Below are 18,016 nucleotides of genomic sequence, written 5' to 3' on the forward strand. Positions count from 1 at the left end.
ACAGTCGGACCTTGTTATCTGGGTATACGAAAAGCCAGTTAGTTTACCGTAATCTGTGTTTTCTGTATATAGCAGGATGAATTAGCCTTTACATGTGGGTGTCATCATTTTGTGGTCTCTCCTACATAGTAGAGCTTTGAGGTCTACTGAACATGTTTAGGAGTTCCAGCTAGGTAATTGACTCTTCAGGGAACAGGATGGTATTCCATGGCTAAGTCATCCTGCTGTCTATGGAAAATCCTTTTTATAAGCAAATTTGCTTTTTCTGTCAATAAGTAGGCTGAATTAGCCATTACATATGAGGAGTCCCAAGCTGAGGGCTGTGGCAGAGCGATTACTGAATAAGCAACCCAGACCCCACCATGGAGAGTAGGCTATTGCGAGAACAGTTTACGCAAACCTGAGTGTCCAACCTTAAGTTGTCGTCCAGTCAGTAATGGGATGTCAAGGTGGGAACTGATGACAAAGTTGCAGCTTTAAAAATATCATAGAAGGGTACCTCTCTAGGATAAGCAACAGTAAAAACCACAGCTCTGACTTGATGAGTTTAGACTGAGCTCTGTGATCAGTAATCCTGCTAAAATGTAGCAGTACTGAATGCATTCCTCTGTTCAAGTAGAAAAAGTACATTTGACAACTGTGACGCCAAGTCTGTTAGGGTCGTATACAACAAAAAATTGTGAAAGCTGGCGATGCGGTTAAATTCTTCTTTTATACTATCTGAAGGCTCTTTTATAATATAAGATATGAGGGCTCTTGTTCCTTCATAGTCACATGGTCTCAGAAAAAAGGTAGACCAATTGATAGGCAAAGCAGAGACAACAATGGTAGAAATTTCAGGTGAGTGGGAAGGGCTACACTGTTTTAAAGTAATCTAAAATATCTAACTAACTTGTTCATATTTATATTATCCAAATATTTTTCAAACACTTTCTTTTAAACAATACTTTAAAGTTTGAGCCCACATTTATACAACAGAGATATTATTTCATTTATTTCAAACAATCGATTCTTTTACAGTTCTTCAAAAGTTGATCCCGACAAGGGCCACTTGTTTTGCCACCCTATGGGGATTTTCTCAGGAGGATACTTCCAAAACCAATCTCCCGAATAAAATAGCCAATGCTTCTCAAATCTAGTATTTGAAGACACACTACTTTGGTCTTACAAAATAAAAGTTGTTTCATTATTGCCATTTAGCCATATAATTAAAGGTGTGAAGAGCTTATTCTCCTTTGTGTGCACATAGACTTGGAAAGAATGTTGGTAGCGCAACAGCATAATTAATGTAGAACGCAAATGCCACTTTTGGAAGGAATTTGGTATAAGTTAATAGAGTCACTCTATTATGAAGAAACTGTGGGTATGGTGAATATGAAATAAGAGCATGCAGTTCATTTACTCTTTATGTCGATGTGACGTTCATAAGATGCAACACTTTTTCCAGGAAAGAAACTAATAAAGATTCAAAAAGACGTTACATGAGTTGATCTAGAATTACATTGAGGTCCCAAGGCACTGGAGCTTTACTGACCGGAGGTTTGAAATGTCATAGCCATTTCATGAAGTTAGACATAAAAGAGTGGAGAGAGAGATTGGCGCTTCTTCCATCTGTTGGTGATATGCCACAATGGCGCTAAGATGAACTGTGACTGAAGAGATGTTAAGGCCCGAAGATAAGAGGAAAAATAAATACTGAAGTACAGGAGTAGGAATCCAGCTGGCTAGTCCCACACTATATCCATAATCTCTTCTATTTGAAAATGTAGAATCATCTGGTTGAAGGCACTCTGACATCAGCATATCCACCAGCTCCTTAGGAAGGAGTAAGGAGGAGATTAAGAACATAAGATATGCCATACTGGGTCAGAGCAAGGGACCAGTAAGCCCAGTATCCTGTTTCCAACAGTGGCCAATCCAAGTCACAAGTACCTGGCAAGTACCCAAACATTAAATAAATCTCAAGCTACTATTGCTTATTAATCAATAGCAATTTATGGATTTTTTTCTTTAGGAACTTATCCAAAACTTTTTTAAACCCAGTTACACTAGTTGCTGTAATCACATCCTCTGGCAACAAATTCCAGAGCTTAACTATGCACTGAGTGAAAGAGACTTTTCTTCAATTTGCTTTAAATGAGCAACTTGCTAACTTCATGGAGTGCCCTCTAGTCCGATTATCTGAGAGAGTAAATAAATAATTTTCATTAACCAGTTTAAGTTCTTTCATCATTTTGTAGACGTCTATAATATAAGAACATAAGAAAATAAGAACATGCCATACTGGGTCAGACCAAGGGTCCATCAAGCCCAGCATCCTGTTTCCAACAGTGGCCAATCCAGGCCATAAGAACCTGGCAAGTACCCAAAAACTAAGTCTATTCCATGTTATCATTGCTAATGGCAGTGGCTATTCTCTAAGAGAACTTAATAGCAGGTAATGGACTTTTCCTCCAAGAACTTATCCAATACTTTTTTTAAACACAGCTATACTAACGGCACTAATCACATCCTCTGGCAACAAATTCCAGAGTTTAATTGTGCATTGAGTAAAAAAGAACTTTCTACGATTAGTTTTAAATGTGCCCCATGCTAACTTCATGGAGTGCCCCCTAGTCTATTATCCGAAAGAGTAAATAACCGATTCACATCTACCCGTTCTAGACCTTTTATGATTTTAAACATATCTATCATATCCCCCCTCAGCTGTCTCTTCTCCAAGCTGAAAAGTCCTAACCTCTTTAAGTCTTTCCTCATAGGGGAGCTGTTCCATTCCCCTTATCATTTTGGTAGCCCTTCTCTATACCTTCTCCATTGCAATTATATCTTTTTTGAGATGCGGCGACCAGAATTGTACACAGTATTCAAGGTGCGGTCTCACCATGGAGCGATACAGAGGCATTATGATATTTTCCGTTTTATTCACCATTCCCTTTCTAATAATTCCCAACATTCTGTTTGCTTTTTTGACTGCCACAGCACACTGAACCGACGATTTCAATGTGTTATCCATTATGACGCCTAGATCTCTTTCTTGGGTTGTAGCACCTAATATGGAACCCAACATTGTGTAATTATAGCATGGGTTATTTTTCCCTATATGCATCACCTTGCACTTATCCACATTAAATTTCATCTGCCATTTGGATGCCCAATTTTCCAGTCTCACAAGGTCTTACTGCAATTTATCACAATCTGCTTGTGATTTAACTACTCTGAACAATTTTGTGTCATCCGCAAATTTGATTATCTCACTCGTCGTATTTCTTTCCAGATCATTTATAAATATATTGAAAAGTAAGTGTCCCAATACAGATCCCTGAGGCACTCCACTGCCCACTCCCTTCCACTGATAAAATTGTACATTTAATCCTACTCTGTTTCCTGTCTTTTAGCCAGTTTGCAATCCACGAAAGGACATCGCCACCTATCCCATGACTTTTTACTTTTCCTAGAAGCCTCCCATGAGGAACTTTGTCAAACGCCTTCTGAAAATCCAAGTATACTACATCTACCGGTTTACCTTTATCCACATGTTTATTAACTCCTTCAAAAAAGTGAAGCAGATTTGTGAGGCAAGACTTGGCTTGGGTAAAGCCATGCTGACTTTGTTCCATTAAACCATGTCTTTCTATATGTTCTGTGATTTTGATGTTTAGAACACTTTCCACTATTTTTCCTGGCACTGAAGTCAGGCTAACTGGTCTGTAGTTTCCCAGATCGCCCCTGGAGCCCTTTTTAAATATTGGGGTTACATTTGCTATCCTCCAGTCTTCAGGTACAATGGATGATTTTAATGATAGGTTACAAACTTTTACTAATAGGTCTGAAATTTCATTTTTTAGTTCCTTCAGAACTCTGGGGTGTATACCATCCGGTCCAGGTGATTTACTACTCTTCAGTTTGTCAATCAGGTCTACCACATCTTCTAGGTTCACCGTGATTTGATTCAGTCCATCTGAATCATTACCCATGAAAACCTTCTCCATTACGGGTACCTCCCCAACATCCTCTTCAGTAAACACCTAAGCAAAGAAATCATTTAACCTTTCCGCGATGGCCTTATCTTCTCTAAGTGCCCCTTTAACCCTTCGATCATCTAACGGTCCAACTGACTCCCTCACAGGCTTTCTGTTTCGGATATATTTAAAAAAGTTTTTACTGTGAGTTTTTGCCTCTACAGCCAACTTCTTTTCAAATTCTCTCTTAGCCTGTCTTATCAATGTCTTACATTTAACTTGCCGTTTATGCTTTACCCTGTTTTCTTCTGTTGGATCCTTCTTCCAATTTTTGAATGAGGATCTTTTGGCTAAAATAGCTTCTTTCACCTCCCCTTTTAACCATGCCGGTAATTATTTTGCCTTCTTTCCACCTTTCTTAATGTGTGGAATACATCTGGACTGTGCTTCTAGAATGGTTTTTTTTTTTTTTTTTTTAACAATGACCACACCTCTTGGACATTTTTTACTTTTGTAGCTGCTCCTTTCAGTTTTTTTCTAACAATTTTTCTCATTTTATCAAAGTTTCCCTTTTGAAAGTTTAGCACGAGAGCCGTGGATTTGCACACTGTTCCTCTTCCAAGCGGCCCCACCACCGTTACCTCTCTCACCAAGTTACCCCCCTCAATTGTCTATTCTGCAAACTGACCAGCACTAACTTCCTTAGCCTTTCCTCATAGGGCAGCCGTTCCATGCCCCTTATTTTGGTCGCCCTTCTCTGAACATTCTCCAGTGCAACTATATCTTTTTTGAGATGCGGCAACCAGAAATACACACAGTATTCAATATGCAGTCTCACCATGGAGCGATACAGAGCCATTATGACATCCATAGTTTTATTTGCCATTCCCTTCCTAATAATTCCTAACATTCTGATGGCTTTTTTGTTCACCACAGCACACTGAGCTGTCAATTTCAATGTATTATCCACTATGATGCCTAGATCTCTTTCCTGGGTGGTAAATCCTAAGATCTAACCTAACATTGTGTAACTAAAGCAAGGGTTATTTTATTTTTCCCTATATGCAGCACTTTGCACTTGTCCACGTTAAATTTCATCTGCCATTTAGAAGCCCAATCTTCCAGTTTCACAAGGTCCTCCCACAATTTATCACAATCTGCTTGAGATTTAACTACTGTGCATAATTTTGGGTCATCTGCAAATATCACCTCCTTTGTCGTACCCCTTTTCCAGATCATTTAAGTATATTAAAAAGCACCGGTCAAAATACAGATCCCTGAGGCACTTCACTGACTACCTCTTTCCATTGTGAAAACAGACCATTTAATCAGACTCTGTTTCCTGTCTTTTAACTAGCTTGCAATCCACAAAAGGACATCACCTCCTATCCCATTACTTTTTAGTTTTCTTAGAAGCCTCTCATGCGGGACATTGTCGAACGCCTTCTGAAAATCCAAATATACCTTTGTCCACATGTTTATTCACCCCTTCAAAAACAATGTAGGAGATTTGTGAGGCAAGACTTCCCTTGGGTAAATCCATGCTATCTCCCATTAAACCATGTCTATCTAAATGTTTTGTGATTTTATTCTTTATAACAATTTCTACAATTTTTTCTGGGACTGAAGTCAGGCTCACCGGTCTATAGTTTCCCAGATCACCACAGGAGCAAATTTAAATATCGGGTTACATTGTCCATCTTCCAATCTTCGGGTACAATGGATGATTTTAATGATAGGTTACAAATTAATTGAAATAGTTCTGAAATTTCATTTTTTAGTTTTTTTAGAACCCTGGGGTGTATATACCATCCAGTCCAGGTGATTTACTACTGTTCAGTTTGTCTATCTGGCCTACCAACATCTTCCAGGTTCACTGTGATTAGGTTCAGTTCATCTGAATCGTCACCTTTGTAAAATGTCTCCAGAATGAGTATCTCCCCAACATCCTCTTCGGTAAACACCGAAGCCAAGAATTTGCTTAAACTTTCCGCGATGGCCTTCCCTTCCCTAAGTGCCCCTTTAACCCCTCGATCATCAAACGGTCCAACCGACTCCCTCACAGGCTTTCTGCTTCTGATATATATTTTTAAAGTTTGTATTAAGAGATTTTACCTCTATGGTCAACTTCTTTTCAAATTCTCTCTTAATCTGTTTTTATCAATGTCTTACATTTAACTTGCTAATGTTTATGGTTTATCCTATTTTCTTCTAATGGAACCTTCCTATTTTGAATGAAGATCTTTTGGCTAAAATAGCTTCTTTAACCTCACTTTTTAGCCATGCTGGCAGTCGTTTGACCTTCCTTCCACCTTTCTTAATGAGTGAAATACATCTGGACTGCGCTTCTAAGATGGTTTTTTGTTTTTTTTTTAAACATTGCCCACACCCGTTGCACACTTTTTACCTTTGTAGGTGTACATTTCAGTTTTTTTTTTTTTAACTAATTTTCTCATTTTATCAAAGTTTCCCTTTTCAAGGTTTAGTACTAGAGCCGTGGATTTACTTACTGACCGCCCTTTCGTTCATTAATTCAAATTTAGTCAAGCAACCCCATTAATTCAAATTTAGTCAAGCAACCCCACCACAGTTTCCTCTCTTACCAAATCCTGCACTCCACTGAGAATTAGATCTAAAATTGCTCCCTCTCTCGTTGATTCCTGGACCAATTGCTCCATAAAACTGTCGTTTATTCCATCCAGGAACTTTATCTCTCTAGCATGACCTGACGTTTCTTACCCAGTCAATATTGGGGTAACTGAAATCTCCCATTACCAATTTGGTTAGCTTCCCTAATTTCTCTTATCATTTCACTGTCTGTCTCACCATCTTGGCCAGGTGGATGGTAATATACTCCTATCACAATACTCTTCCCCAAAACATAAGGATTTCTACCCATACAGATTTGATTGTGCATTTAGTCTCATGCAGGATCTTTATCCTGTTGGACTCTATGCCATCCTGGACATAAACTGCCACCCCACGACAAACATCCAAGTCGTGAATGATAGAGTGATAGGAATTGAAGATATCTTCAATGAAATAGGAACCTGAATTGACAGACTGGCAAAATATGGATACCACACTTGCTATAGCTAGGCCAGCATTATGAGAATTACTATTGCTTTGTCCTGAAGGACTTTCTGGACAGTCCTGACAATGAGAGGAATCCACATAGTAGAATGACTTTCCAATCTAGCAGAAAAGCATTGGGGGCTGATCTGTAGTTGCTTGGAAGCATGGATCAGAACTTCTCAACCTTCTAGTTGTCCTCCGAGGTGAATAGGTCAATAAATGGTGTACCCCAATGACTGAAGTCATTTGTATTTTATTTAAAAAAATGTTATATCCCACACTCTACAAGTAGATCAAGGCAACTCACAACTTAACGTATGTAATAAGAATAAAAATAAAGATGCAAGAAAATACATAAAAAATAACTAATCAAAAGACAATAACATTGCTATGTACCTGTTTATGCAAGGACCACATGTTGCAGTAGTCTGCTAAGGCAATCCACTAAAGTAATCTGGATTCTAGGATAGTAGTTCACCTGGGAGATGGGTATTGCAATGATTGGCACATGACCTAATCCACAGGTTATAAATCCTTACCCATTTTCCTTGTTCATATAGAACATGGCCACCTGTATGTTCATCTGGAACTAGATTCTCTTTCCTGAGAGCAGATGAGAGAATGCCCTTCATGGATAATGAATGGCATTCAGGTCTAGAAAGTTGATATGAAGATGGCTCTCTGCCAGGGACCATGTGCCTTGGGTTCATTTCACACTCATCCAGCGGTGGAGGCATCAATAGATAGGATCACTTGATACACTGGGACACAAAAAACGGTCCCCACCATTAGAACATTCAAGTTCATCCACCACTGAAGGGATGCAGATACCTTGGAAATCAAGCAGCTCTGCTTGGATAATGACTGATAAACCACTGAAGACCTCACATATGTAGACAAGTCATATGAAGTACAGCAACATTATCACTATGTGCCTGAGAAAAACAAGGGATTTCCAGTGAGTGTGGTAAATGGGAATATAGGCATAGATTCAGAGCACTCATTCCATCCTTCGGTTGAATGAAGGGAAGAATTGTTTGGAGGGAGTTAAAAACATAAGAAATACCATGCTAGATCAGACCAAAGTCCATAGAGCCCAGCATCCTCTCTCAGATAGTAGCCAGCAATTACCTTAAAGATCTCAAAGTAGATCTATTTTCTGTTGCTTTTCATAATTTGTTTTAAATTTGCTGGTTGTTAGTTTCATAGGGTGTCTCCTCGTTTATTATTATTTGAAAGGGTAAATAACCATTCTTTCTTCATCTGTTCCACTCCTCTCATAATTTTATAAACTTCTATCATGTCCTCTCTCAGCTGTCTCTCTTTTCTTCATCTTGAACCTCTCTTGAATTAACAATCTAGTCAGCTTCGATCAGTTCAGGACAGGATTCAATTCTGACTTCTTGGAAACTAGAAAATACTGGGAACAGAATCAATGGCCACACTCCAGTGTAGGTAGAAGCTTGATCACCTTCTGCTGAAGGAGAGATGCTACTTTCAGCTGCAGTTGAGATGTATTTTATTTTTAAAATTTATTTGGATTTATTACCCACTTTTTTAAATACAAAATTCACTCAAACGGGTTTAAGAGGGGTCAGATCTGAAGACTGATATCCGCTGGATCGAAGGAGAATGAGAGAAGCTCAAGTGGTAATCATATTCTACGATTCTCAGGCCCCATCTATCTTTGGCAATATGGTTTCATTCCAAAAGAAAGAACTAGATCCTCCCCCCCCACCACCACAACAGAGGAGGCAGGACCCAAGGACAGTAAAAACTGGTTCTAGTCTTAGGGTCACACATTCACCTCTGCCGATTTCTTGCATACAGCTGCTGGAAGTAGGAAATCCTGATGTTACTGGAAAGAATGGAAGAGACATCTTTGGAAAAACAGATGCCTGTAAGAGAAGAACTGCTGCCAAACTGGGTCCAGTTGGTTCCCTGCCACTGCTGATGACTGCAAGGTGGATTGATGTTCCTTAATCAGTCATTATCTTGTGTATCTTATCTCTGAAAAAGGTGTCCTCTATACATGGAACGTCCATTAGTTGTCTTTACAAAGATCACTCACAACCAGATAAGCGTGTATAACCCTATACATGCAGCTGAAGTTCTGGCCAAGGTGCTGACTGCTTCATATGCAGAGCAGATCAGATGCTTTTCACATTCTTCCACATCTTCCATGGCTCAACAGAATTCTGCCTGCTCGGGTTCAGAAGATTTGGTCAAAGGTTTCAGTTTTTGCACACATTCGTGCAGATACTGCACCATGTAGTACTGATGAGCTGCAATCCAAGTGCTCAGCTTGGCTCCCTAGAAGACCATCTTCCCAAACACATTAAACACCTTCATGTCCTTCCGAGGAGGTGTGTTAGTGTGATCATGGGTGTGCTTTGCAAGCTTCAATGGTGATTCAATGGTAGCTGGACAAAACCAAAGCCTGAGAAGATCTGGACTCTACATTTAAGATCAAGCTTTCAGGCTACCGAAAGACACTATGTCAGAGTTTGCCACATTCTCATTTGCAAGTCCTTGAGGAGGCTAAGCACTGCAATTGATGCAGAGTCCACTGTGAGTTAAAGAAATTGCAAAGTCCAAATGTACCTGTACTCAGGTCCTGCTTCTTTCTAAAACTGATGGCCAGCACTTTTACTAGCTTACTCAAAAAATGCAAATAACTGAGATCCCCTGGAAGAGACATATGCTGAGGAAAGTTTGGCAGGGGATCTGAAGGAATCTCTGCGGTATCCTCCTATCCTGATCTCTGGGGTTTGCTGAGTCAAGAACCTGAAGATAAAGGAGAGCCAAGTGGTGAACTGAAAGGTATTCAGAAAAACTTAACTTCATTTCTTCCTATTCTAGTATCACAAGCTTCTGTGCCATGCTCAGTGCCTGACCTGTGATACACCAGGAACTGGTACACTATGGGAAGGATGGGGGAGCCTTCCCATGCTTGCAGAAAAGAGGGGGAAGGATCCAATCTCAACTTCTTATGCCAAGAATGCAACAATGCCTCTATTGCTCAGTCTCACATCAAGGCTTTGAGCTCTTACCTGCAGGTGCCTTCCATAGGGCCTACATCTTCCAGGTGCAGAATTGCCGTACTCTCTAGGACATAGCAATAGCCTTTGGAGAATTCATGATCCTAGACCAGATAGAGATATCAGACATAATTCGTATTTGTAATGGACATACGGAGCCCAGAAATAGAGACCTTAAAACCACTGACCATGGTCTTCTTGGTCTTTTTCATAATTTTTTTTTTCTAGAACTGAAAAGTTCTGTTTAGGGGCTACAAATGCAGTGGCAAAAATAGAAAAGATGCGAGGCAGACTAGGTCAACTAATAAGGCCAAAATCTATATAACAGAGTCTGAAAAGTAAGACTTTACTGAGCTCTGATAGCTGGGTTCGTGCCAGAACTTTCGGATGATGTCACCCACATGTTATGGCTGATTTATGTCTGTCTGGTAGCCAGGGGCCAACCAATGGCTATCGGTGCCATTGGTTGGCCCCTGGCACATGGTAGGGGCTAAAGGTCACCGGCGCCATTTTGCTTAGTGGCAGCCAAGGTCCCGGGAGCGTCAGATCGCTTCCGGGCCCTCCGCTGGACCACCGGGGGGGAGGCAGGGAGAGTCGGAGGCTGGTTGCCTGCCGCGATGCCCCCTAAGTCTCGGCACCTGGTCTCTGGCTGCGATCTTCCTTTCTTCGGCCACGTAATCAGCTAGACCGGCTGCGCCGATCTTCTTTCTGTGTGTGTATGTGGTGTGTATATGATGTGAGAAAGCAATGGTGCTTCTGTGTGTGTGTGTATGTGGTATGTATGTAGGAAAGGAATCTGCCAGTTTAAAAAAATGAAATGTGATAATACATATACCTCAACTTTTGTGCTGGTGGCACAACTTTTGAAAAGTTGGATGAAAGATGAAATTACTGAATTTTAAGCATCCCTCTTCTGGAAAATAAAATTTAACAAAGTGAGTAGAGACAAATACTAAAGCAAAAAAAAAAAAATTAAAGTATTTAAAATGTTCATCTCAGCAAAATCACAAATTTAAGATACTGATGCCTTTAGAAAATGTATATTTTTAAATGACTAAGACTGGAATCTTCCCATTTAAAAGGGAAGCTGACTAAGGATGTCTTTCTTTTCCATATCTCCCACATGAATAATCATACGACTGATAGTTTGAAGAAAGACACTTGCTTTATTGCCTGAAAGCGTAAAACAAGAGAAGCTGTATGGTGTGAGTGGCTGTCCCTTGGAAGGACAGAACCTGAAGGAAGGGTGTCATTTTGCCTTCTGATAGGAATGTGGTTTTCTTATTTAACGGTTGGGAGCATAACTCACTTTTAGTAAAAGTGAAAAATGCAAGTCTGAAAGCAAGGTGCTTCTGTGAGAGTGTAATGTATATGTGAGACAGGGAGGGTGTTTCTGTATTTGTGTGGTGTATATGTGAGACAGGGAGGGTGTTTCTGTATTTGTGTGGTGTATATGCGAGTCAGGGAGGGTTACTTGTGTGTGTCAATGTGTGTGTGAGCGAGAGAGATGGAGCATGTTTTTGGCTGGCTTGTGGCTGTGAGAGAGGGCATGTGTGTGATTGAGCCTGTGTGTAAGTGAGCTAGAACATGTGTGTGATTGAGAGCTTGTGTATAAGTGAAATAGAGAGAGCATGTGTGTGATTGAAAGCCTGTGTGTAAGTAAGAGAGAGTGAGAGCATTGTGTGATTGAGAGAGACTGGCCAGAGAGGTGACATGTGTATGTGTGAGAGAGACTGATCAGGGAAATGACTGGTGTGTGGGTGTGAGAGAGAGAGAGAGAGAGAGAGAGAGAGACTGGTTGGGGAGATGACTGGTGTGTGAGAGACAGAAACCGGTCCTGAGGGTGTGACTGGTGTGTGTGTGTGAGAGAGAAGAGACTGGTTATGGTCCCTAAGGAAGAGGACAGCTTCAGCAGCTACTGCTGCTTCTGGTGTGTACCTGCAGGGAAAGGAGTAGGAGAACTGCTGGAGAGGGTAAGTAAAGGTGACTTTTTAAGTTCATTTTCTTGATTGACTACCATTTTAATTATTGGGAAGTATGTGATGTGTTGCTTGTTTGAAATATTTTATTTGGTGTTTGATAAAGCTTTCAAAATTTGCACGAGTCTTAATTATTGGATATTTCTATTCATCAGATGTTTTGAAAATATTTTATTTGTATGATTTTATAATTATGATTAATGATTTATATATCTTGATTTTATTGATTTGTTTCACGAGGAATGGTGAATTTTGTTTTTCCATTGTTACCACTGTGTAGAGTCTGGCGTGATGCATTTTTACAGTTCAGTTTTTGTCTACATATTTCTATTTATACTTTATGTGGCTTTATTCTGTATTGGTGAGGGTTTGTGTTCTGCATGCAAAGACTGAGATGAAGCATTCTTTTAGCATATGGGTTTCTCTGTAGGGATCTGTAGTAGCTTGGCCTGTTCTGTTTTCCTGATAGGTGTATTGATATTTTAGATTCTTGGTGTAATATTTGTGGTATTCTTTTTCATAGGTGGGGTTGTTATTCTTTGAGTGTTGGCAAATAGTAATGTGTTGATACGGGAGGACCATGCCGAAATATATCACAATAGGTATGATGCCATATGAATTCCAAGATGCAAGTTTTCTTGTTGGCACAACAAACAGTGCATGAAATTATCACAATTTGTATATTAATTTTACCTTCAGAATGTCATTTTTCATGTAAAATATGTTATAAATGCATAATTTAAAATTGTGTATGGGGAGGGGGGTGCCAGACTGTAAAGTTTGCCTAGGGTGCCTAATACCCTGCTGCAGAGGTATTTTTTTTCAGTCTGTTGTAGAATCCTGTAAGTTAGGTAGCCTTTAGAACAGCCACATTCCTGATTTCTAGTTCCAAATCATCAACTGTTCCTGGCAGAGGTGCTATGATCCTGTGCCTCCTTGCCTGTTGAGAAAATGGCAATTTGTTTGTTAGTGTGAAATAAGATCACTGTCTGCCGAAGGAGATGTGTGAACATCGACAGAGCGTATTTGATCGCTCTTAGTCGCAGAAAATATGAACTGAAAAGTGATTCTCTTCTTGAGACCAGCTGCCCTGGACTCAGAAGGATCTGGTGAGCACCCCATCCCTTTGTGGAAGGGACCGTTGCTAGTGTTACTGATGAGGGTGCAAGCAGAATGGAGGCTCCATGTAGAAGCACACAGGGACTTAACCAACAATTCAACTCCCGCTTCATGAAGTCAGAAATCTGTACTATAAGCTGACAATTGTAGACCACATTGCAGGGTAGCAACTATAAAGGTGGTTAGTGGAACCACATGGAAGGCCGTTTGCCATAAGTTGTAACACAACAAGGATCATTCTTGGTTGTAGAAAGGTGAGAGGCCAGAAGTTTGTGAATATCACTGTCAGTGCGTTTGTTTGCCTCTGACAGTTAGAAATACTCTGTTGAAGCGATAAGATTATTCTCTGGGTTGGCGCTAGGATGGACTTCTTGAAGTTGACCAAAACGTCTGTTGGAGCAGCATAAATGATCCTGCATAGGGCAGTGAGCGTTTCTTCACATGAGCTTACTCTGATTAGCTAGTTGTCTAAAACATAAAACTTTAATCCCATTGACAATGGGAGGGTGTGCAGCTACCATTTCAAAGCATTTAGCAAAGACTTTTGGCGTTGCCAAACAGGCCCAAGTCAACGTATCCTATCTGATTAGTGGGAAGAATCCTTCCCTTGAAATAAAGTTAGCATAAGTGGACAGGATGAATGCGGTATTTTTTTTATGAGTATATGCATCCTTGCAATTCAAGAGCACCACATCCATTCCCTCATCTGGAAGTTAATTGAGCTGAGGGAGGATTTGTTTTAAATTCTGTGATTAGATGTTGTTCAATTGTCTCCGATCCAGAATAGGCCTCAGTCCTCCTGAATTCCTTGGGAATAAAGAAAATATCGGGAGTAGAAGCTTCGACAATGCTGAAAAAAGCAGGGATTTGACTCTATTGCATTCGCGATTGCACTCCCTAGGCAAGCTGATGTTCCAATTGAGATGGTATCTGCTAAGTGGAAATGATGGTTTAGGCTGGGAATGAACACAAACGGTATGCAAAAAACTATAACAACAAGAACCCAAAATCCTTTATCTGGTACCACTCACACAAGATAGCTTGGATTCTGCCCCACACTGGAAAGGAGGGATGACTATTGATCAGATGGATCAAAATTTGGGTCCAGGATTGATTGGGCCTGCTCCATGCCTTTAATTGCTGACAGCCAAAGGGGTTTGTATATTCTTCCATATCTAAAAGAGACTTGTGCGGTAGCAACTTCCCACCTCAATAGTTGGAGAAAAATTTTTAGTTTTTGTATGCAGTTATAGAGAATTTTCATCATACAAAAATGGTGGGTAGCGATATAAGTGATAAGTGTTAAAGTCCATCCCATCAAAGTCCTTTCCATCAAAATTGTTTATAGTCTATGGTCTTTCTTTGGAGGTGAACTAGAATTGAATTTCAGGGTTTTTTTTTTTTTTTTCCTGTGCCTTCTTTAAAGAGTGAAGCAACTGCATGACTGCAATCCTGAGAGGTTTCCGAATTCTGTATTTTCAGACCCAATTTCCCACTCGTAGGAAATTGCAGAGAGGCATTTCCTATATTCTCACCTCTAAGATTAGAATGCTTGTATAGTGAAAAGCCGTTGGTTCTGGAGGGATGTTCAGTATTAGAAGCAGCTACAAGAAGCTTGGCATGGGAATCTGCATATTCCAGATGTCCTCATAAGTTTACATACCCTTGGACAGAATTTGTAAGATGTGTAGCATTTTAAGAGAAAACACGAATCGATCAGACTAAAACCATGGTCTGTTATTTTTAATGTGTTTTAAATTAAAATAACTTTATGAATCACAGAATAGCACAAACAATAAACAAACCATAGCAATAAAGGAATTAATGAATGGACCTGTTCAAAAGTTTACATACCCTTAGCTCTTAATATTGTGTATTGCCCCCTTTTGCATCCATGAAAGGCTTGCAGTCATTTGTGAATGAGGACCCTTTATTTTTCTAATGTGGTAAAGCCGCCCATTCCTCCCTGGCAAAAAGCCTTCAGGTCCTGTAAATTCTTTGGTTGTCTAGAACGACCTGAATGTTGACTCCTCCACAAAGTGGCTCAATGATGTTGAGGTCAGGAGACTGTGATGGCCACTCTAGAACCTTCACTTTCTTCTGCTGCAGCCACTGAAGGGTCAACTTGGCCTTACGTTTCAGATCATTGTCGTATTTATCAGCTTGTGGGCTGATAAATGCAAATTATCCTCCACTATTTTCTGATAAGATGCTGCATTCATCCTGCCATTAATTTTGACCAAATTCCCTGTGCCGCTGTAGCGCCCAACCTGAAAAAAGCTGAGATCCACCTCCATGGCTCACAGTACGGATGGTGTTGACTCCTCTTCAAACATAGGGAGTAATTTTCAAAGGAGTTATATTCATAAATTTAACATGCTATTGTAGCAATTTTCAAAAACATTTACTCAAGTAAAGTGCACTTGCATGAGTAAATCCTATTGACAATTTAATGGCATATATTGTAGCAATTTTCAAAAGCTCACTTAATTCAGTAAAGTGCATTTACTCGAGTAAATGCTTTTTAAGAACATAAGAAATTGCCATGCTGGGTCAGAACAAGGGTCCATCAAGCCTAGCATCCTGTTTCAAACAGAGGCCAAAACCAGGCCACAAGAACCTGGCAATTATCCAAACACCAAGAAGATCCCATGCTACGGATGCAATTAATAGCACTGGCTATTCCCTAAGTAAACTTGATTAATAGCAGTTAATGGATTTCTCCTCCAAGAACTTATCCAAACCTTTTTTGAACCCAGCTACACTAACTGCACTAACCACATCCTCTGGCAACAAATTCCAGAGCTTAATTGTGCGTTAAGCAAAAAGAATTTTCTCTGATTAGTCTTAAATGTGCTACTTGCTAACTTTATGGAATGCCCCCTAGTCCTATTATCTGAAAGTGTAAATAACCGATTCACATCTACTCGTTCAAGACCTCTCATGATCTTAAAGACCTCTATCATATCCCCCCTCAGCCGTCTTCTCCAATTTGAACAGCCCTAACCTCTTCAGACTTTCCTCATAGGGGAGCTGTTCCATCCCCTTTATCATTTTGGTTGCCCTTCTCTGTACCTTCCTCATCGCAACGATATCTTTTTTTGAGATGCGGCGACCAGAATTGTACATAGTATTCAGTATTTTTAAAATCAGGCCCACAGAATTTATAATCACAACCATAAAGCTCAATTTTGGTCCTCCACCCTTTTCCCCGTGAACGCCTTCCACCACACTTCCCAGTGGACTATCTCCTCCCTGAGGAAAGTTACCACCTGTCAACTAGGCAGCCCCCATCCCCCAATCCTCAATGCATGCTCATCATTTAGAATTGTCCTTCATCCCTTCCTCAGATCAGGCATGTATCATCGATCAGGCTTTGCTGTCCTCTAAGTAAAGAAAGATCACCAGCATGGAGAGTTAATATAACTGACTCCCTTCACAGCAGGAAATCAGATTGGAGCTTCATTCGCCTTTGACAGGCCCCGTGATTGGCATGTCAACCTCCTGATATCATTGTTGACTTGTTACCATTCAGGAGACATCTTGCTGGGCCGGACTGTCTGCATCTCCCGTCCTATGGGTTGTTCCTGCAGCACCTTCATGAACTCGACTGCCTCTGCCCACAGCTTTTCACTCGGGATTGTAATTCCATTAATGGTGAAGCTGAGCCCAAATGGAAACAACCATACATACTTGATATTCCCCTTGCACATTGGTCACCCACCAGATCCATGAACTCTCTACTTTTCTGTATCATGATCTGAGACAGATCCTGAAGTATCTAAACTCTATGACCCTTCCATTGTAACGGATCCATCTTACTTGCTTGGGCTAAGACTATCTCTCTCAAGATGAATCTGTGGAAGCACACCAAAGTATCTCTCTGTAGGTTTCCCTGTGGGAATCCCAACTATCTGTGGGATCTCTCCAGTTTTATCTTGGGAAAAATCAGCATCCTCATTAAACAGCCCAGGACAGCTATGCATACACTGTCTACCACTGGCAGCAATCTCCAATGCTGGTCTCCTCTAGGATCCCCTGAACCTCAGATTCGATTGTCAGGAATCTGCGAGAGCACCAGATTATCACACCTGCAGTATGCCATTGTGCCCTATTGGAGGCCAAGTTTCTAGCCTGTTTTAGCTTCCTACACCTGTCAACCTAGCTCCATCTTGTTGCTATGCATTTCAGCCACTGTATCTAAAATCCGTTTTATTGTTAATGTGTCAGCCTTAGTTCCTAAAACACGTCTGGAACTCAGTTCTGGTCGGCACCTCACTCCCTGATTATACCATCGTGCCACGGCCTAGCTCAGCATCAGCAGGCTCTAAGTCCATGTCATCCGTATGAGATGTTTCATGTCTTTTTTTTCTTTTGCACCATTACAGGGATCGCAGAAACAATCACTTTCAAAAAATTGCCCAATACTCAACGCCACAGTATTCTCAATGTAGGGATGCATTTAGATTGGGTTAGGAGCCAAGACTTAAGCTGCCATTAGCCGCTTGATGTCACGTCTTCTCCACCTGGACAATTTTAGGTAAGTATATTTCAGTGGGATATTTATCCGCTGAATACCTCGGACAACTTATTTGGTTAACTTTAGCCTGATATGTTGCTGTTCACTCATTTTTTTGAATATTGCTTACCAAATTCTTAGCCTCAATGCTCCAAATTGTCTGTACAAACCCAACCCCCTGTGGATTTTAACATCTTTCACATTCAAAAATCTGAGTATTTTGTCTTTAAAATGTTATGGATTAGTAGATTAGTATTTCTACTATGAAGACTGGTGAATATTTTAAACAAGTTGGATTATTAGTAAGTAGCATTGCCTTAATCC

The 18,016-nt window shown here is 40.4% G+C and overlaps 1 protein-coding gene across 5 annotated transcripts in view; it reads right to left on the minus strand.

Moving 5' to 3' along the window:
* OBI1 (ORC ubiquitin ligase 1) overlaps positions 1–18,016 on the minus strand; it is a 123,917-nt gene that overhangs the window by 17,509 nt on the left and 88,392 nt on the right. The window lies entirely within an intron of this gene.

The sequence above is a fragment of the Rhinatrema bivittatum genome, chromosome 5 (assembly GCF_901001135.1).
Source record: "Rhinatrema bivittatum chromosome 5, aRhiBiv1.1, whole genome shotgun sequence".
Classification (NCBI taxonomy): domain Eukaryota; kingdom Metazoa; phylum Chordata; class Amphibia; order Gymnophiona; family Rhinatrematidae; genus Rhinatrema; species Rhinatrema bivittatum.